Source organism: Schistocerca cancellata, chromosome 4 (genome assembly GCF_023864275.1).
Source record: "Schistocerca cancellata isolate TAMUIC-IGC-003103 chromosome 4, iqSchCanc2.1, whole genome shotgun sequence".
Classification (NCBI taxonomy): Eukaryota; Metazoa; Arthropoda; class Insecta; order Orthoptera; family Acrididae; genus Schistocerca; species Schistocerca cancellata.
The window spans coordinates 240,951,378-240,973,084 of record NC_064629.1 but is presented as its reverse complement, the minus strand read 5'-3'; the positions used below and the strand labels follow the sequence as shown (position 1 = coordinate 240,973,084).

The following is a 21,707-nucleotide window of genomic DNA, read 5'->3' as shown; positions in this document are numbered from 1 at the left end:
GGATTCCAACCTGCGACCGTAGCGGTCTCTCGGTTCCAGACTGTAGCGCCTAGAACCGCACGACCACTCCGGCCGGCAGTCGCAGAAGTGGCGTGAACTCGAAAGACTTGCACCCGGAGAACGGTCTACCCGACGGGACGCTCAAGTCACACGACAATTTTTTTTAATTTTCCATTCTCCATTCTAATGATTTCTTCATAATTGTCTTCTGTGTCGTTGACGTCGTAAATAACTCTTCGACAAACGTTTTCTTCGGTTAGGGTAAGCGTTGCAATAACTTTGAAATTGATAAAGATGATGTGCCCTATGACACTCTACGGGACCGTTTGACGCTTATTCAAATGACGGCCTTCGAAAGAGAAATAAACTCCTCGTTTATTTACATTTTGACTGTGATGAAACTCATTCCATCTGTTGTCCCCTAATTGTGAAAACGAAGACCGCTATTTAATATCTAAATATCGGAACTTTAGTTCGATTCATTTCTTTCTATATCTGTTAACTAAGCTGTATACCCCTAATTGCTACCATTATCTTTGGTTGCATTAGTACCTTTCCTTGTATTTGGGCCTCATCGCTCCTAACCATCAATACATCTTTAATTTCGACATAAGTCGACACGTCTACCATAAAACGCTTATAAGATTGTTAACGGCACAGCCTCCGATTTTCTTTAGAAAAAATCAGAACATGACTGGGAGCAATTTACAACTTGTTTTCGAAATGGATACTCCAGACCATGAAAAAGCAATATCGAGTAAACATTATTATATATGTATTAAGCCGGCCGCGGTGGCCAAGCGGTTCTAGGCGCTTCAGTCGGGAACCACGCGACTGCTACGGTCGCAGGTTCGAATTCTGCCACGGGCATGGATGTATGTGATGTCCTTAGGTTAGTTAGGTTTAACTAGTTCTAAGTTCTAGGGGACTGATGACCTCAGATGTTAAGTCGCATAGTGCTCAGAGCCATTTGAACCAATTTTTTTTTATGTACTAAGATGGTAACAGATACCATCTTAGTATATATGTAGTTGAGGCTCACAGGCCACTTGACCATCTTCTTCTTCTGTGCGAATGCACAAACAGTGCCCGAACTCTTACGGGAATCGGCAACGCGCCGCGAGTAATGAGTGTAATGGGCGGAGGCATTACGAATGTAGTATGGGACAATACGTTGAGAATGTGAGTTTCGCGGGAGGCGTGCCAGAGATAAATCCCTGCAGTCGCGCTCTCCTCTGTGTCCTCGGTGGCTCAGATGGATAGAGCGTCTGCCATGTAAGCAGGAGATCCCGGGTTCGAGTCCCGGTCGGGGCACACATTTTCATCTGTCCCCGTTGACGTATGTCAACGCCTGTAAGCAGCTAAGGGCGTTCATTTCATTGTTAAACATTATTATTCAAGCCAATGCATCGCACAGTTCAACAAACATTATGATTTTGCAGTGATATACACACTCTGTATCGCTATCTAACTAAGTACGTAATAACACCTTTTCAGTGTCTGTATTAAATCCAACTAACATCAACACCTCCTCCATCAGCTGTTATCGTATGTGCTGCATGAACAGAAAAATAAAAAGGAGAAAGAAGTGACCTGACGATTGCTTGGAATGTTATAATGTATAGCAAGTCGAACATGTATTTTACGGGACTGTGAAATTGATCTATATATTGCACCTTGCAGTTGTTTCCGCAAAATGTAACCATTTGTAATGCGTTATCCTTCTACCACATTACCTCTTCACTTGCATGGTATGCATGTTTGTCTGTATGACTGTTATCCTATGTCTGCAAGAGTAATGCTAAAATAAAACGGTGCTAATTATCCTATCTTTGATGTGAAGTATGCAGTATGGCGAGTATGGTTCCCTTTTCTAGTAATTAAGTATTCTATAACTGCGCGAGTTGTACGTAATAAAGACGGGACGTAAGCTCAGTGGGAAAAAAAAATCTGTAGCCCTATGTATCGATGGCAGTTGCTGAGAAGACTGCGTGCGAAAGAAATGTGTATCTGAAAAACGACGCAATATAGCGCACAATAGTACGTGTCGCTGTAGCATCATTGTTCTTAATCCTATTGTATCAACATAGTGTGATTCACTTGTTAACAAACAAGTCTTAAGTTGCCATACCTTTTCAGCAAACTGTTACTTCAGGAAGAATAGCGGCCAAATTATTCATTTTATGTTATCAATAATTACTGCGTAAGTATTGTGTCTCTTGGCATGCAACTGCTAAAATGCAAGTTTTTGTCAAGGAACACGTTTCGTATTATTTACTTAAAACGTAGTCAATACACTGACAGAAAAAAATCGCAACAACAGCATAAAATGAGCGACATAAACGAAAGTTGCTACGCATGTTTCCACATCTGAAAGATGATGTCTAATCCAGTTTCGCACCAGTCGCTGTAATTGCCACTATGAGGATGCAAATTAGGTTCGCTTTAAATATACGCTTTTGTTTAGCAAAAGTGACAAAATGCAGATTTCAGAGTACCTGACGGCTCAACACAAAAGTTTTGTCTCAAGTACAGATAGTGTTGAGGATCAGCGGACAAAGTTCAAAACCATCGTACAATATGCGTTAGCTGAGTACGTGCCAAACAAGATCGTAAGAGATGGAAAACAGCCATCATGGTACAACAACCGCGTTAGAAAACTGCTGCGGAAGCAAAGGGAACTTCACAGCACACATAAACAAAGCCAAAGCCTTGCAGACAAACAAAAATTACGCGAAGCGAAATGTAGTGTGAGGAGGGCTATGCGAGAGGCGTTCAATGAATTCGAAAGTAAAGTCCTATGTACTGACTTGGCAGAAAATCCTAGGAAATTTTGGTCTTATGTCAAAGCGGTAGGTGGATCAAAACAAAATGTCCAGACACTCTGTGACCAAAATAGTACTGAAACAGAGGATGACAGACTAAAGACTGAAATACTAAATGTCTTTTTTCCAAAGCTGTTTCACAGAGGAAGTCTGCACTGTAGTTCCTTCTCTAGATTGTCGCACAGATGACAAAATGGTAAATATCGAAACAGACGACAGAGGGATAGAGAAACAATTAAAATCGCTCAGAAGAGGAAAGGCCGGTGGACTTGATGGGATACCAGTTCGATTTTACACAGAGTACGCGAAGGAACTTGCCCCCCTTCCTGCAGCGGTGTACAGTAGGTCTCTAGAAGAGCGTAGCGTTCCAAAGAATTGGAAAAGGGCATAGGTCATACCCGTTTTCAAGAAGGGACGTCGAACAGATGTGCAGAACTATAGACCTATGTCTCTAACGTCGATCAGATGTAGAATTTTGGAACACGTATTATGTTCGAGTATAATGACTTTTCTGGAGACTATCAGACCAATTGTGTGATTGGATTGAAGAGTTCCTAGATAACAGAACGCAGCATGTCATTCTCATTGGAGAGAAGTCTTCCGAAGTAAGAGTGTTTTCAGGTGTGCCGCAGGGGAGTGTCGTAGGACCGTTGCTATTCACAATATACATAAATGACCTTGTGGATGACATCGGAAGTTCACTGAGGCGTTTTGCGGATGATGCTGTGGTATATCGAGAGGTTGTAACAATGGAAAATTGTACTGAAATGCAGGATGATCTGCAGCGAATTGACGCATGGTGCAGGGAATGGCAATTGAATCTCAGTGTAGACAAGTGTAATGTGCTGCGAATACATAGAAAGAAGGATCCATTATCATTTAGCTACAATATAGCAGGTCAGCAACTGGAAGCAGTTAATTCCATAAATTATCTGGGAGTACGCATTAGGAGTGATTTAAAATGGAATGATCATATAAAGTTGATCGTCGGTAAAGCAGATGCCAGACTGAGATTCATTGGAAGAATCCTAAGGAAATACAATCTGAAAACAAAGGAAGTAGGTTACAGTACACTTGTTCGACCACTACTTGAATATTGCTCGCCAGTGTGGGATCCGTACCAGATAGGGTTGATAGAAGAGATAGAGAAGATACAACGGCGAGCAGCGCGCTTCGTAACAGGATCATTTAGTAATCGCGAAAGCGTTACGGAGATGATAAATAAACTCCAGTGGAAGACTCTGCAGGAGAGACGCTCAGTAGCTCGGTACGGGCTTTTGTTAAAGTTTCGAGAACATACTTTCACCGAAGAGTCAAGCAGTATATTGCTCCCTCCTACGTATATCTCGCGAAGCGACCATGAGGATAAAATCAGAGAGATTAGAGCCCACACAGAGGCATACCGACAATCCTTCATTCCACGAACAATACTAGACTGGAATAGAAGGTAGAACCGATAGAGGGACTCAAAGTACCCTCCGCCACACACCGTCAGGTGGCTTGAGAAGTATGGATGTAGATTTATAAAGGTCGTGACGGTAGCAGCCTTTGAGACTGGACGTGGTGATTTGATGTTAGCGAAGAATGCCTTTAAGGCGACAAAGACGCCTTTGTCAACACCACACTGAGTTTGAACGGGATCGTGTAATCGGGCTACCAGACGCTGGATGTTCCTTCTGCAATATTGCAGAAGACTTGACAGGAATGTAGCCACCGTTCATGACTGCTGGTACGGGTGGTCACGGGAATGAGCAGTCACATGAAGACCGAGTTCCGGACGGTCACGTGACACTACCGACAGGGAAGGCCATCGTGTTCAGCTCATGACTCTAGCATACGTAGCAGCAATTCGGGCAGCAGTTGGCACCATAGTGGCACGACAAACTGTTACTTCAAGGACAGATCCGAGCCAGACGCCCTGTAGCGTGCCTTCCACCGACCCCAAACTGCGCTATTTGCGACTTCAGTGCTGTCAAGAGAGAGCTCGTTGGAGGGCAGGGTGGGGTTTGTCGTGTTTATTTTTTATGAAATTAGGATCTGCCTCGGTACCAGTGATGGCCGTGTGTTGGTTAGGAGGAGGCCAGTTTAGGGCCTGCAACCAACCTATCTGCGTGCTAGACACACTGGAGTTATGGTCTGCGGTGCGACTTCGTGTGACACCAGGAACACTCTCGTGGTTATCCCCCTGACTGCAAATGTGTACGTCAGTCTGGTGATTCGACCTGTTGTTCTGCCATTCATGAACAGCGTTCCAGAGGGTGATTTCCAACAGGATAACGCTCACCCACATACTGCTGTTGTAATCCAACATGCTCTACTTAGTTTCGACATATTACCTTGTTCTGCTGGATCGCCAGATCTGTCTCCAGTCGAGCACATGTGGGATGTCATCGGACCACAACTACAGCATCATCCACAAACAGAATTAACCGTCCCTGTATTGACCCACCACACCTCTACAGCACAATGCATGCGCGTATGCATGTTTCCATTCAATACTTTAGCTGTTACACCGGTTACTAATGTACCATCATTTCGCATCTGCAATGGCTTATCTCACACGTACACTAATTTGTGATCTTACAATGCTAATCACTTAAATGCCGGGTGATCAAAAAGTCAGTATAAATTTGAAAACCTAATAAACCACGGAATAATGTAGATACAGGGAAAAAATTGACACACATGCTTGGAATGACATGGGGTTTTATTCCAAGCACAAAAAAAAAGTCCGACAGATCTCTTGCACGCGTCGTTTGGTGATGACCGTGTGCTCAGCTGCCACTTTCGTCATGCTTGGCCTCCCAGGTCCCCAGACCTCAGTCCGTGCGATTATTGGCTTTGGGGTTACCTGAAGTCGCAAGTGTATCGTGATCGACCGACATCTCTAGGGATGCTGAAAGACAACATCCGACGCCAATGCCACATCATAACTCCGTACATGCTTTACAGTGGCGTTCACAACATTATTCCTCGACTACAGCTATTGCTGAGGAATGATGGTGGACATATGAGCATTTCCTGTAAAGAACATCATTTTTGCTTTGTCTTACTTTCTTATGCTAATTATTGCTATTCTGATCAGATGAAGGGCCATCTGTCGGACATTTTTTGAACTTTTGTATTTTTTTGGTTCTAATAAAACCCCATGTCATTCCAAGCACGTGTGTCAATTTGTACCTTTCTATCCACATTATTCAGTGATTTATTCAGTTTTCAAATTTATACTGACTTTTTGATCATCCTGTATGTTACCTAGATGACTGTGTTTCCGAAATTTCATTAACCTAACTTAATTACTTTTTGTTGTTGCGATTCTTTTCCCGTCAGTGCAGTAGGATTTTCTCGCTTGTTTCTTGCCTACGATACTGATTTGATGTTTGCATGCTATTTCACAAGAAATTTAACCTTTGTCACTGACGCTTTAAATACGAAGAGGCCTAGAAAGAAGGTAAAATTTCTGTGAAATATGCAAGCAGCCAACACATCCCTTCGTAAGCAAGAAACAGAAGACAGACATAACTAGAAAAGTTAATGCACTAATGAAGGAAAATTGGACAGCTTAAACGGTAACTATCGAACACAACCCAATAATTTAGTCACCTAGTACGGTACTGTTGTCGTACAGCCAATACCACTGACCATAGGCAGCTGATGGGCGGAGATGAGCGAGGGGAAGAAATTTTTCTTGTTCCCCACCTTAGGTCTCCCAGGCATTCATCTAATCTGCCTACTGTAGGCATAACCTCTTCCGCTCTTGATGGTGACGGTTTTATCAGCTGTTTAGTACAAGAAATGGCGAGTATGTGACCGTAATTAAACCTGATACGTCTGGATCTTTTGTTGTGGAAGACTGCAAATGACAGGGAAGTCCAATATTAAGCTAAAATTTTGAGGCAATACAGGAAATTTTCCAAAACCGAACCCACATTTTCAAGAAAACACTTCCTTTAAAGGGTGTTCAGTGTTATTTCTCTCTGCGAACTGTGCAGGCATTCTTCACAAGTCTCTGCGATTGTGCCCAAATAAAGAAGCTCGCAGAACAAGACAGTACTAAAGCAGCTTTCCTTCAAAATCTTTACCCAAAATTTTAGCCTGCCTCTCTCTGTTTCTGCTGCTTCCTCGGGTGTATCGTACTTCATGTTATCAACCTCATAGGTAGAAATAATTCATAAGCCAAGATCGCTTAAATATTGTTTACTGGATAACCGGTTCCAACACACTAAAGGTGCCATCATCGGATCTGAATGTAGATTAACATTTATAAATCATCTAGATATAACGATACATGAGGCAGACCAGCTGACATAAAATCATTGTCACAAACATTGTTTATATCAGCTGGTCAGCCTCATGTATCATAATATCCGAATGGTTTATAAATGTTAATCTACATTCAGATCCGATGATGGCACCTTTAGTGTGTTGAAACCGGTTATCCAGTAGACAGTATTTAAGCGATCTTGGCCTATGAATTATTTCTACAACAGAGTGATCGCCCCACTACGCACTATGTGTTCACTGCAAAACCTCATACGTGTTGTTTCTGGGATATTAATCTGTTTAATGGTCTTTTTCCAACTCATTTTCCTATTCTGAATTGCATAAATAGCTTTAGTCCTTTTAGACAGACTCCACTTTCTTTGATCAATGTTCCCCTTATCCTCTTGGAACCTGCAAGAAAATTCAAAGGGAATAAAGGCGTGTACTAATACAGACAGACTATAAACAACAAAAAGTAAGGTGTCCGGTTTAAGCTACTGGAAGAGGCCCAGTTTCTGCGAGTATAGTCTACATTTTATCAACCCAGTAAGTTTTTACCCAGACATCTAAACGGAACGGTTTCATCATAAACATTAACAGTAAACCTTACTATTGAAGACCACATATAGGTTGAAAGGTTTACCTCCCAATACCTGGGACAAATAACGGAAAACGTACCACACCTAAACACTTTTTCCATTGTCAAAACATGTAACTGTGAACTGAGAAGTCACAAGTGAAGCGAGCGACGTGTGCACTCTGGTACAGAGTGGTAGAAGCCTAAGCTACTATTTACAATTTTTCAAGAGAATGCGGAACCATGAGACCAGAATGTCCGATTTGGGGGAGGAGGGGGGAGGGGAATGAGTCCAGTTAAGCACACTTTTCGCTATTAATTAGAATTTCTCTTTATATAATTTGCTATGGCCAGTATTCGAAAGAAATAAAAAGGTGCTAAAAGTGAAACAGCTTCGGTTTTCCTACCACTCAATTAATTTGTTTAATTATCCATGCTCATATTTAGTCTCTGAGTGTTTATTTCATTCAGTCAGGATGGGTCGTATGGTAGAGGTTCTTTTCGCGCTAGTTCTGTCAATTCTTCCTACATCGCGTCAACTAATTGAGGACGAATCCGTTTCGCCAACAGGAGACAGAACCTGCCACTGTCACAAGTCCCGTAGAGTTGGATACACAGCACAGCAGTTGACATTGCACCATTAGAGAGCAGGCATGGCAGAAAGCTGCCTCTTCACCTGCCCCTCCTTGTCTGCTGCGCTGCCTCCAAAACGTTTACGTCAGTCGTGTCACGAAGATGATCCACTGGTAGGCTGTTCCACTCGCGTGCCCGACTGCAGGTAGCAGGGCCCCCGCTGGCTCAGGTGGGAAGGTCTGGTTGGGCAAACAGCCTGTGCGAGAGTTCTGCACTGGCCGGGCACACGTAGGTATGGTTGGACAGATAATTCCCTTATATGCACAACGCGTGAAATAGAGCGCCTGGCGGGTAGTCTATACCAGCTGCGCCTTCTCGCGAGAGAGCTCATGGGTACGCACGAGTAGGAGCGCCTAGCGGGTAGCCTATTCTAGCGGCGCCTGTTCGCGAGAGAGCTGAGGGGCACCCAGTAGCGTCCGTGCCCTATGGGGCAGCTTTGGGGCAGCTTTGGAGCAGCCTACTCTGCGGAACTGACATTCTGTTTTGGTGGTTGATCAGTTGTCGGGGAGTCTGATCACATCTGGCATATGAAACTTCCTGGCAGATTAAAACTGTGTGCCCGACCGAGACTCGAACTCGGGACCTTTGCCTTTCGCGGGCAAGTGCTCTACCAACTGAGCTACCGAAGCACGACTCACGCCCGGTACTCACAGCTTCACTTCTGCCAGTACCTCGTCTCCTACCTTCCAAACTTTACAGAAGCTCTCCTGCAAACCTTGCAGAACTAGCACTCCTGAAAGAAAGGATATTGCGGAGACATGGCCTAGCCACAGCCTGGGGGATGTTAGGTGAGGGTGACATATAGGTAGATTTGCCAAAGTCTTTATTAGCATTTTCAGTAACATGATAGGTTCTATATGCGATAACATCACGGTCCACAAAGCTCTCCAGGCCAGATACATTAGGGACTCCGGATCCACCTCGTACTATAGCAACGGTTAACCATCCGTTGCCATGTGTGAAGGAATCGTTGATATCAATGCTGAAGTTGAGTCGGCATCCACAGAAGACTGCTGGTCCATCCAGTAAGGAGTGTGCTGCGACAGACTTTATAGTATTCTTCTTCTTGTCTGCAGCAGAAGTTGTCATTTCGACGTCTTCACATCCCCCAGGCTGTGGCTAGGCCATGTCTCCGCAATATCCTTTCTTTCAGGAGTGCTAGTTCTGCAAGGTTCGCAGGAGAGCTTCTGTAAAGCTTGGAAGGTAGGAGACGAGGTACTGGCAGAAGTGAAGCTGTGAGTACCGGGCGTGAGTCGTGCTTCGGTGGCTCAGTTGGTAGAGCACTTGCCCGCGAAAGGCAAAGGTCCCGAGTTCGAGTCTCGGTCGGGCACACAGTTTTAATCTGCCAGGAAGTTTCATATCAGCGCACACTCCACTGCAGAGTGAAAATCTCATTCTGGAAACATCCCCCAGGCTGTGGCTAAGCCATGTCTCCGCAATATCCTTTCTTTCAGGAGTGCTAGTTCTGCAAGGTTCGCAGGAGAGCTTCTGTAAAGTTTGGAAGGTAGGAGACGAGATACTGGCAGAAGTGAAGCTGTGAGTACCGGGCGTGAGTCGTGCTTCGGTAGCTCAGTTGGTAGAGCACTTGCCCGCGAAAGGCAAAGGTCCCGAGTTCGAGTCTCGGTCGGGCACACAGTTTTAATCTGCCAGGAAGTTTCATATCAGCGCACACTCCGCTGCAGAGTGAAAATCTCATTCTGGAAACATCTGGCATATGTTTGCTGCTGAGATTCTTTTGAATTATGCAGATAGCATGAAGTCACCATTTGACTTTTGGAAAACATTGGAGGTAGAGAAGCACAAGTCAGAGCGAATTCTTCTGTGTCTTACTAGACAGGAGTGCAGCAGGTAGCCATTTAGCAGGCCCGAACTCGAGTCATCAGTTTTGAGCTAAAGGAAGAATATGCTCTGGCAAATGTCAACATATTTTAGAGAATAATGTACTTCTTGTACCTTTGGCAAAAGTTTGGAATAAGCTACTTTCTCCAGTATGATTATTTTCCAATAAACACATCTGTGATAGAGAAAACTTCTGTTTTAACTGTAGTATCGTAACTATTTGTGGCCAGTGTTCCTGGGCGTCTACTTAAATTTTTCACTTGTTCACTTCTGAGGTAAGTAATGTTCCATACTAGAGATACTATCATGTTGCGAGACATTTATGTACAGAAATGAAGGTGAAAGTCGCTTGAATATGTTGCATGATGTTTGTAAGTACCTGTAATACATTTATAGCCTCTTTCTGGGAAGTATATCATTCCAGATTTTAGCATCATTGTATTTAAATTTTCGAGATTATATATATATATATACAATCGAAGTAAATTAGTTCATCAAAATAAAAATATTGTGCAATATTTGGTTGTAGCTAAATATTAAAAAATATCGTCCACATGATTGCTTTTCTACCTACAGGTTCTTTACTGAGACTTCATTTTTGAATGTTGTAGCAGTTGCCGTCTGACCTCTCACTCCCTGACTCTCTGATCTGTCTTCTCTCTTCCTGTAGGGCAGTTTGTCATTGGCTCCGACTCAGTCTTCCAGGGCACTGAATTTTCTGGCATATCGTCGTTGTCATTGGTGTGCTCATTTTACTATTTCACTCAGTAAATGAGCACTGCACAACCATCCGTCCCAGCCTTCGCACAGAGTGACAAAACGTCCAACGTTGTGAGCAGAAAAGTCATCTCGCAACAGCTGGCTTTTGACGTGGGAATGCCTGTCTTGTTCTGATACTGTTTAATGTTGCAGTAATTTGCACAGTGGTCTCTGAGTTCCTTAGTGGCTACCATGTTGAATTTTCTCGTGAATACCACTACGAATTACTTCATGTGTTTATCAGCTTTCCTGATTTATCAGGAAGACAGTTATCAAACATGTAACCCATATTTTTGTAGCACGAATGCCTGTAAGCATTCGCTCGCGTGTTACCAACCATTCGGGTCGCGGCTGTGGCTCTCTGCTGTCAGTCAGTTTCTAAATGAGACAATGCTTTCATAACAAAACAAGGACTTCACTTAAACTGTACTTGTCTGGCTACGTCTCCCTATGTCCATATGTGACTTAAGTGCGTCCCTTTTGCTCTGAGTTCATGATGACGAAGTATTACATTGCTCCTTCACAAGAATTTTAAGCTGTTGGTATAGAAGATTGACAGTCATCGTAATGTGGCTCATCTATGATAACTAAGTCCATTACAAACAATTCCTGTTCGTAAAATAATATTCTCTCGCTAGCTCATTTTCAGTTGCACTCAGAGGGGTTCGAATCCACTCAACAATTAACGCAAATAATGCCTTGCGTCCTTACTAACCCTGATTTGGCAAACACAAAAAAAACTCATCGATCAACAACATGTAAATGACAAATCAAGTACATAAATCACATTGCACTGGATCATCAAGTCACAAGCCAAACAGGACAAATAAACCCAAGACATAGAATTAAGTCATGTGGAATTTTTTGTGGAAAGAATAGACATCAAACAGCAACAATATTTATCAAAGAAATATAAAGACATAAAGTGAGTGCCAACCCAAAATTTGGTCACTCAAATCGGCGAATATTCGTGACATACCTCATTACATTAAAACATGCCAGATAGATAGAATGGGATCGATAACTCAGTATCATGAACAATTGTGTTCAAAGTTCCTCCTCAATGGGTTTGATTCCCACAATAGCAATATATGCAAGAAAAGTCAGTGCGTTCTGTCGTACCTCACCACCTATGAACATCAGATGCAAGGTGCACATTTCTCATATGAGGAAGCCTCCCATACCTTCATTGAGTATTATTATGTCACATGTGCTAACCGCTCGAATAGACTGAAATGAAAATAAGAAAAAAAAATTGTTTGTACATAACTCCGTGTGCTTAAGCTATTGTAACCTTCGCCTTACTTCCAACATGCAAACTAATCTTAATGTGCCTAAATCTATGTCTCATTTTCCATTTTACAAGAAAACTACTTCTCTGAAAACCACATGGTGCTGCTGGCCCGTCCTCGTAAATTGCAGCATGGAGTTTCCAAGATTTTTATGCGTGAGTGACATTCACAACCGTGTGAGCATCACCCAGCTGTACTCTTCACACAAAAACACACAACAAAACATCGGCACATCATATTAAAATTTCGCATAAGCAAAATAAATAATATGAATTAGGATGAGCTACGCTGTAATCCTTCCCAACAGGAAGCCGTAGGCTGACTAATGTGGGCGGACCCTCCCAGCCTCACGCTACATGGCGAGTCAGCGCCCAAACCATTAATACGTAAACATTCGCTAGACATCTCACCCCTTCACATCTATACCAATATATTACAGTTCTCAGACACAGAAATTACTATTAACCACGATAAATACATACTAATTACTGTGACATGCTACATTCAAAATACTCAGTGCTTATAATCTTTGCCGGCCGAAGTGGCCGAGCGGTTCTAGGCGCTTCAGTCTGGAACCGCGCGACCACTACGGTCGCAGTTTCGAATCCTGCCTCGGGCATGGATGTGTGTGATGTCCTTAGGTTAGTTAGGTTTAAGTAGTTCTAAGTTCTAGGGAACTGATGACCTCAGATGTTAAGTCCCATAGTGCTCAGAATCATTTCAACCATTTTTATAATCTTCACAATTAACCACCAGCATTCAAATGAGGTATCCGCGCACGACAAAGCTTGTGTTTCTTTGATAGTCATCTACGTTTAGGAATTCGGTCTTTGAGGTAGCAGAAGCATTGTCTCCTACTACTGGTGTGTGGCTGTATTCTATAGTTCAGTGGTACACCTCAAACTGTCTCTTTCCTACATTGCAATTTCCGTCACATTCTGCACTCCATATGACAATCTGTATTACTTTGGGTGTTTCATCTACAACCTTCTGAGTCGTTTACACGCGCTTATCTTCGGTTTCTTCAGCTGGTGGAATGATTGTGTCCTCATGTCAAGTACTAGTGCAGCTGTTCCATCGATGCTCCACCCGGAGCGCCTTTCAGCTCGTCCGCAGGAAGGTGCAAGTAGTGAAGGCAACCCACCAGCCGGCCCAGTTGTATGCCTTCTGCATACGCAAGACCTGCATGGCCACCAGTGGCCTCATGAGCTCGGCCAGTGGAGTACGATGGCGTCCCTTTGGCCTGGCTGCAAGACTGCCCGTACGTCAGCTGTTTGCCCATCACTGCCCACCTGTGCCCGTGTCTGCCTTGCTGCTCCATGGCGGGTACTCAGGCTGGAACAGCCTGTACTAGTGTGTTCATCTTGGCGCGTGACTGCTATATTGGCATGGGCGGCATGAGATGTCACGGAAGCATACTCATTAACGGCAGCTGGCCCTCTAAATCCTATAGCAATGCTCCCTAATGCACAAACAGTCGCACCGTATCTGTTAGATTCCTCTCCATCTGCAAGGTGCGTGGAACAATCATCATGACCCTCAAAAAGTAAACTGACTTCGTCTGGGACCCCTGTTACATCTAATAAATTACTTTTTAGCTCCCGTCGTCCATCTATAAAAATTTATTCCTTTCATGGTACAAAATCAAACGCACCTTAAGTGCCCTTTGCAATCCATGGGATCTGTCTGATCTTTAAACAAATTAGCCACAGTTTTTCGTGGTCCACTCGAGGGCTACGGCTCTGCCCGAGAGTAAATCGTTGCCGATTATATAATCTAGCGCCAATCCGTTGACAACACTAGTATTGACCTGAAAATTGGTAGACCAGTTTTACCACACACTTCTTTATCACCCCAATGGAGGGGTCTCTGAGGTCCCTTTAATGTCTGCAGAGTTTTAGCTCGGTTTCTAGCCCCCAAGTCGCATCTGGCTCTCCTGCCTCATCTGAGCGTCTACTTACACTGTTTTGCATTTTTTTTATTTTATGTCGGGTATATATGACACCATGGTAGCAAACTTTTCTACGATTTTTTTCACAAGAGGTGGAGCCCCTCCACGCCCACACCGGCATGATGACCAACACAAAAGGACTACTGCCATCTCTGCATAAGGGTTAGTATTCACTAAAGTGAGGTGTCGCAGGATGTGGGTACTGCGATGTTTGCGTACGTCTGGTTAGGATTAACCATTAATACGCGCTCATCTGGAGGTAGATTGGTCGAAATCTGACGAAGGGTAGCGGTTTGAAGGGCAGAGGAAAAAAAGTGCCAAGGCAAGAGCCATGGGAAAAAAACCTCTGCGAAAGATAGGTCGGGTGGTAAGAGCAGTAGCGGTTGTCTTGCTGCCTGCGATAGGTTGTGCTAGGATAGGCTTTGTTAGTAGTGGGTATCATGCATGTCGATACCTTGACGTTGTGCGTTTGTGCTGCTCGGCGGCTGGCGCTGGGTGCTGGTACAGAGTCCTCGTTCAGCGTCAGCAACCTGTAACAGTTAGGTTTGTTATCGATCTTGTGTCCGATAGCTCATATACCGGAGGCACAGTGTGAGGGAATGTTGGCAGATTGTTTGTGCGTCTGTGGGCGAGCTCGTCGGTGTCCCTGCTGTGGCCTGTTGGTCGGCTCTAATAGCAGCTGGTAGTTGCCAGTCAGTGTTGCTGATAGGCAGGGGCTTGCCGACGTTTGTCGCTGTTTGCGTATGTTAGTTTACCATAGGTGGCTATGCCCTAGCTAGCAGTGTCTTTGGCCGCTTGTGCTTCCACCTGTGGTTGTGATCGTAGTTTCCCAGAGTGAGGATGAAAGGATTGTTCGAGTGTCTCGAGTTCCTGTATAGTCGTGTGGCGTGTTTTTTGAATACTTCCTTGAGGGTATCAAGGCGGTATTCATGGTGAAGATCCACGGTGCGTGTGTAGCGTTGCTAATGATTCGTAGCACCTTGTTCTGTATGATCTGCAGGCGGCGCAGTCGTGTAGGAGCTGCATATCCCCAGACGGGAGCTGCGTACGTCATCAGAGGTCTAATCAGTGTCATGTATATGGACCTCGACACCCTCCTATTCAGTGTGCTTTCCCTGTTGAGCATTGGGTAGAGCTGTTTGAGCCTCGCGTGCGCTCGGTTGGCAACGTATTCGATGTGGTCCCCCCATGTAAGTTTCCGGTCCAGCCAGACACCAAGGTACCTGACTTTCTCTCGGAAACGTATTGGGCGTGTATGTAGTGTTATTGGTCTACAGTGTTGGTGTTTGCGCAGTAGTTTCGGTCTGCATGTGAACAGAACTGCTTCGCACTTGTCGACGTTTACTTTAATACGCCATCGCTCCAACCAAGGCTCAGCTGTTCTGAGTGCTGTCTGTATTCGTGAACTGATGTTCGACGGTTTCCAGTCTTGCGCGAGGATGGCTGTGTCATCCGCGTAGACGGCTAACGTCGTGTTTTGTGTCGCTGGGAAGTCATTAATGTACAGGTTAAACAATATGGGCCCTAGGATGCTCCCTTGGGGTACTCCAGCTTGGATACCGTGTTGTGTTGATTGTTTATCCTGCACGTTAGTGTTGAAACATCTGTTCGTGAGATATGAGTGTATGAGACGTACGAGTCCGTCCGGGAAACCAGCTTCGCTTAGTTTGCGTATGAGTCCGTTGTGCCAGAGACGATCGAAAGCCTTTTCGATGTCTAGGAACACGGCCCCTGTGGCTTTGTTCATGTTGTAGCCGTGTGTTATGTGTTCGACAACGCGGAGGAGTTGTTGTGTTGTCGAGTGGTGATTCCTAAAGCCGAATTGCTCCGGTCTTACGGTGTCGTTGGCGATGCGATAGCAGGATTACCTGGTTTTATGTTCGTCCATTTTTTCTTGGTGTTTCTTAATATCGAAAGTCTGTGTTCTGACTCTTTACACCGTTCATGAGAGTGCCTAATACTTCTCCACTCAACCTCGAACTTCGTTCAACTGGCTTGTCGTCGTCCATGTCTACCCAATTCCCAGACCTCATTTGTGTGGAACCCACGAACACCAAACAAATATGCTCCACATAATGAAGTGACAGAAGCAACACAACACCGATTTCAATGCTGGTAGCAGCACACAGAAAAAACAGACAGAAAACAGAAAACCAACACAGCAACAAACCACACGTTCGAATCAAACTAATACAGCAACATACTATACATTCCAATCGTATGTACAGAGCTAAATCATAATTTACGGGAGCTGCAGTGGCGAGAGACACGAAATACACCAACTCACATTGGACACCAAAATGTGGTGAAATAGAATTCATTGAGGGACTGATATGCAAATGGCCCCACGCTGGGAGCCAAAATTTTATAAATTAATTAAAAAATGATAAATACGTGGCAACATTAGCATTTATGAATATTATTATTCACAGAAAAACAATACAGATTCATTTCCTGACAAAAAAGTGAAGCATCAGTAGGGGAGGAGGAAAAGAAATGAAACTCCGTGGGTGGAGAGCGCATACCACGTTAATTGAGTGATTAAAAAATCGAGTCAAATTACAAAGGACTTGGCAGTATGGCTCTAATTAATAGTATGACATTTCACTTCCTCTTCGCTCGATTCTTGCACTGATTCGGTTATGAAGGCTTTCATAAGGCCGTTGTGTCTTCTCCTGAGGCAATCTGGCCCACAACTGTTATAACTTGTTTTAAACCACCTTGATACGGGCTCTGGGATTGAGTTGATGTCCAAGCTGGACCCACACATGTACTCTCGGTAACTGATCTGTGGAACTTTATGGCCGCGTTAGGACCTCAGCATCACGTAGACAGTTGAAAGAGACGTGTACCATGTGTGGAAGAGCGTTGTCCCGTTGGAAAAAGGCAACAAAATGCTAGCGCATGACCGGCCGCAGTGGGCGAGCGGTTCTAGGCGCTTCATGCCAGGACCGCGCGACTGCTACGTTCGCCAGTTCGAATCCTGCCTCGGGCATGGATGTGTGTGATGTCCTTAGGTTAGTTAGGTTTAAGTAGTTCTATGTTCTAGGGGACTAATGACCTCAGATGTTAAGTCCCATAGTGCTCAGAGCTATTTGAACTAGCGCATGGTAACACGAGAAGACGCAGGAAGTCCGTAACGTACCATTGTGCCATCAGGTTTCCCTCAATCATTACGGGCCGCGACCTTCAGTCATACTTGATGGCTTTCCAGTAACGGCCACACTCCAAATATACAATTGTGTGTTCGGTGGTGTTAAAGGTATGTTAGGCTCTGGATCGTAATTCCGTTGTCTGTTTGTTGCTAGTCTCCAACCACAGGTGCGAGATGACACAGAACATTGCAAGATTTCCATTACTTACGATTGCTTGGTGCACTAAGTGACGATATTCCCTTGTGCAGTTCTGACGTGGTCGATCGGAACTTTGGTAATCTGGCCTCTCGTTACCATGCAGTCCCACATCGGGCTACTGTCACATTCAAATGTCCAACAAATCTGGATACTGCAGTCGGCCAAACGGAGACCCACAATGAAGCCCCTTTCAGACTGTGTTCGTTGCTGATAACACTGTCTCATATGAGTATGTGGCATCTTAATGTCATTAACAGAGATCTCTGAACATCTGAAGCTGTCTCTATGCACGCTAAACACGAACAGCGCCAATGAACTCTGGTGGCCGTTCTATCAGTCACTGAGAATCGCAACTGTAATCAGTCACACACCTGCCGATGGGGTCTACAGTTATTAAGTTAAACTGACGTCCGTCTGCGTCTGCTGGTTGTTGTTGTTGTTGTTGTTGTCGTTGTGGTCTTCAGTCCTGAGAGTGGTTTCATGCAGTTCTCAATGCTACTCTATCCTGTGCAAGCTTCTTCATCCCCCAGTACTTACTGCAACCTACCTCCTTCTGAATCTGCTTAGTGTATTCATCTCTTTGTCTCCCTCTACGATTTTTACCCTCCACGCTGCCCTCCAGTGCTAAATTTGTGATCCCTTGATGCCTCAGAACATGTCCTACCAACTGGTCCCTTCTTCTTGCCAAGTAGTGCCACAAACTCCTCTTCTCCCCAATTCTATTCAATATCTCCTCATTAGTTATGTGATCTACCCATCTAATCTTCAGCATTCTTCGATAGCACCACATTTCGAAAGCTTCTATTCTCTTCTTGTCCAAACTATTTATCGTCCATGTTTCACTTCCATAGATGGCTACACTCCATACAAATACTTTCAAAACGACTTCCTGACACTTAAATCTATACTCGATGTTAACAAATTTCTCTTCTTCAGAAACACCTTCCTTGCCATTGCCAGTCTACATTTTATATCCTCTCTACTTCGACCATCATCAGTTATTTTGCTCCCCAAATAGCAAAACTCCTTTACTACTTTAAGTGTCTCATTTCCTAATCTAATTCCCTCAGCATCACCCGACTTAGTTCGACTACATTCCATTATCCTCGTTTTGCTTTTGTTGATGTTCATCTTATATCCTCCTTTCAAGACACTGTCCATTGCGTTCAACTGCTCTTCCAAGTCCTTTGGTGTCTCTGACAGAATTACAATGTCATCAGTGAACCTCAAAGTTTTAATTTCTTCTCCATGGATTTTAATACCAGGTAGGGTTACCAAATTATCTAATGGAAATGTAGGACACATTGGTAAAAAATGTAAGACATTTGTCAAAAATGTAGGACATTATCGTTCAATGAAAAAACTTATGTAAATTTCAAATTTAAATGCTATTTATAATACCCACAGGCATATACATTAATATATATATTTTTTTAGTTCTGACACATACAATGTTAAATATGATAATCAACAGCAGTCAGTTATATTTTTCTGAAGAACTGACCCTGTACCAAACATTTGGCTTGTTTGAAATATAATCAAAAAATTTCAAACAACTGAAGTTTTTAAAATTATTCTTCACAAAAACAATACCTTTGATCGAATCAGCAGATAATCTGCTCCTTTCATCTGTCCACTGTGCTCTTATTAGTGAAAATACTCTTTCAACATTAGCATTATGTGCAGGAATAGCAAAAAAATACTGAATTATTTCAAGAGTTCAGAATGGCAGTTCTCATGCTTGCTACCACTAAAATATCTAACCTACTTATTATTACAGGACAGTTTCTCAAGTTCAGAGCTATTATGCTGCAAAAACTGGTTCACATTACGTATCGCATCACAACACTTGACATCATCTATTACAGTGCCTTTATCACTCAAGAACTGTACACACTTTTGTAAATCATCCATGCATACTTTATCATTTAAATTTAACCACCTAACACAACTGAGTTCTGAGAAGGACACATACAATTTATCTAAATAGCTCAGACATTCGCCATACAACGAAACAGCCTCCTGCTCAAAATTGTCAGCTCCTTTATCAAGGCCCTCCACCCTAGCACTTATGAAGACCTATTTCGTCTATAGTGACATGAAATTACTCTCTAATCTATTCTTAAGAAGACAACACACATTATCTAAAATTGCGATCATCTCAACAATGGATGTTTGTTCACTTTCAAGTTGTAGCACATGGTGGAACACATACATTAATGAATGTAAGTGACATAAATAAGCCTTACTCAATCTGTTTTCAAAGAAAATCTTTAGAACTTTAGGAGCATTGGATATAGACAAAGAGTAAGATTTTAAAGGCTCATACATTTCAGTTATTCTGTCAAGTGCAGGGAACAGAGATAACCATCTGGTTTTACTGTGACTAAGAAGCTGTTTGTAACTAATTTCTACAAACTCAAAATAATGCTTGAGTTCCTCAGTTCTTACTGTATATGTAGAGAAGTAAGTATACAGCTTGAAAACAATACACTTTAAATCTACACTTAAAATATCCGACCCATACTGAATGGCATAGTTAAGAATGTGGGCTGAACAACCCACTCCAGCTAAATTTTCATTAATATAGGACTTTAGTTTGGTGAATACTTTTTGCCCTCTGGTCGACTTATACCCCCAAAATTTGTGTTCGTATTGTCAGCACCAAATGCGACACATTTCTTTTCTATTCTTACCCCTATTTAAGTGTGATGATAGTATTTCTACACTTTCATTTGATGTAGTTTTAATTGCGATTACCAGTGCCGGCATACCGCCAGCTTTAAGGTCAAAATATTGAAATAGGGAGAACTTTCTGAGAACCATGATTATTGTTGTCGGTACTCACCCCAAAAAAAGAAATTTCTTCTAGACGTTGTATCGCCACGTCAACGGAATGTGGCGCAAGAACTTTGTTAATAACCATTTCGGTCTTTGTTCTTGCGCACGAAACTTTCTTCACAGTTTGAGAATCGCTGCATAGTTTTGCGTTTAGTTTCGGCGTGCAGTCCATGGATTTGTATGATGCGTGATGATTAACAACGTGAAACCTAAGCGTTGCCTTTGCAGCGCTAACACGATATGCTGAGTGTTGTGGGCTGAGTAAAGAAACCTTTAATATTCGAGGTACCGGCAGAATTTTGAGATGTTTTATGTTTCTTGGAAGACAGGTGTACTTCCAAATCTTGTACACCAACAAGAGAAACTTTTCTGTCTTAATATAGTGGTAATATACCAAAATTGGCAATTATAAATTAAAACTCCTTAAATAATCGCCATAGCAATACGCCGATCAAAGCCAGACGAAACATAAAAACTATTTGATAACCTTACCTTTGTGTGCAACAGAAACATATGTTCCTGGAGGACAAATAAGGCATTGTGCTACGTATTCGCTTCTTCCTGCCTTGAAACACTTATACATCAATGACAATGGGTCTCTGAATTTGCATTTTCGTTTCGTTTCGCATTTCGGCTTTTAAAAAAAGCACTGTGAATTAACTGTTGACTTTCCACAATCTTAATCTTCGATAACCAAACTGCAAATGGAAGAGATAGAAAATCAAGTCATTCGCTCTTCACATCTGTATTATGATTCGTTGTCTCGATTTCCCGTCATTCATCGCACCGTTACCAACATCTGCACAGCACGCAGACACCGCCAACAGCGAAGTCCATTTTAACCCAGAGTTCAAATGCTGTGTAGCCACGCTCATTGTTCTTTGTTACTATGGAATTTATATGCTGTATCACTGTAGCTGTGTTGCCATAGCGACTTGCAATTGCGGCTAACAACCAATTATTCGTTTCTATTTTCACAGCTGCCAGTTCATTTATAACGATCACTGTTTGTTTCTGAAATGTAGGACATTAGAGATTTTTCAAAAATTCCCCTCGTAAGCCGAACAAACGGTTAAAATGTAGGGCATTTCCGGGAATTTCCGGACGTGTGGTAACCCTGTCTACTGGGTGCTTCACTTTTTTGTCAGACAGAGATACGACTTAGTAATTGAGCAAGTAGGAAAAGGGAGGGGACATAAAGCACTTCGTCTCACCACTTAACTGAATGAGTTTTATAGGACATAGTGGGCGTCTGATAGGTTTTGGTGCAATGTGTCGATTTCCTCTCTTGATGTCTGACGGCTCGTTGGAATTCAGCAGTCTTCATCTCCCGTGTTCCGCAGCTCGCTAACGGAGATTCGGGCCAGATCAACT

General features: G+C 43.2%; 1 protein-coding gene and 1 non-coding gene across 2 annotated transcripts in view; both read left to right on the top strand.

The window, feature by feature from the left end:
* The window catches only part of LOC126184041 (inactive phospholipase C-like protein 2), a 749,749-nt gene that overhangs the window by 31,072 nt on the left and 696,970 nt on the right, over nucleotides 1-21,707 (top strand). The window lies entirely within an intron of this gene.
* On the top strand, nucleotides 1,241-1,314 carry Trnat-ugu (transfer RNA threonine (anticodon UGU)). Its single transcript has one exon. It is a non-coding gene; the product is annotated as a tRNA-Thr (tRNA).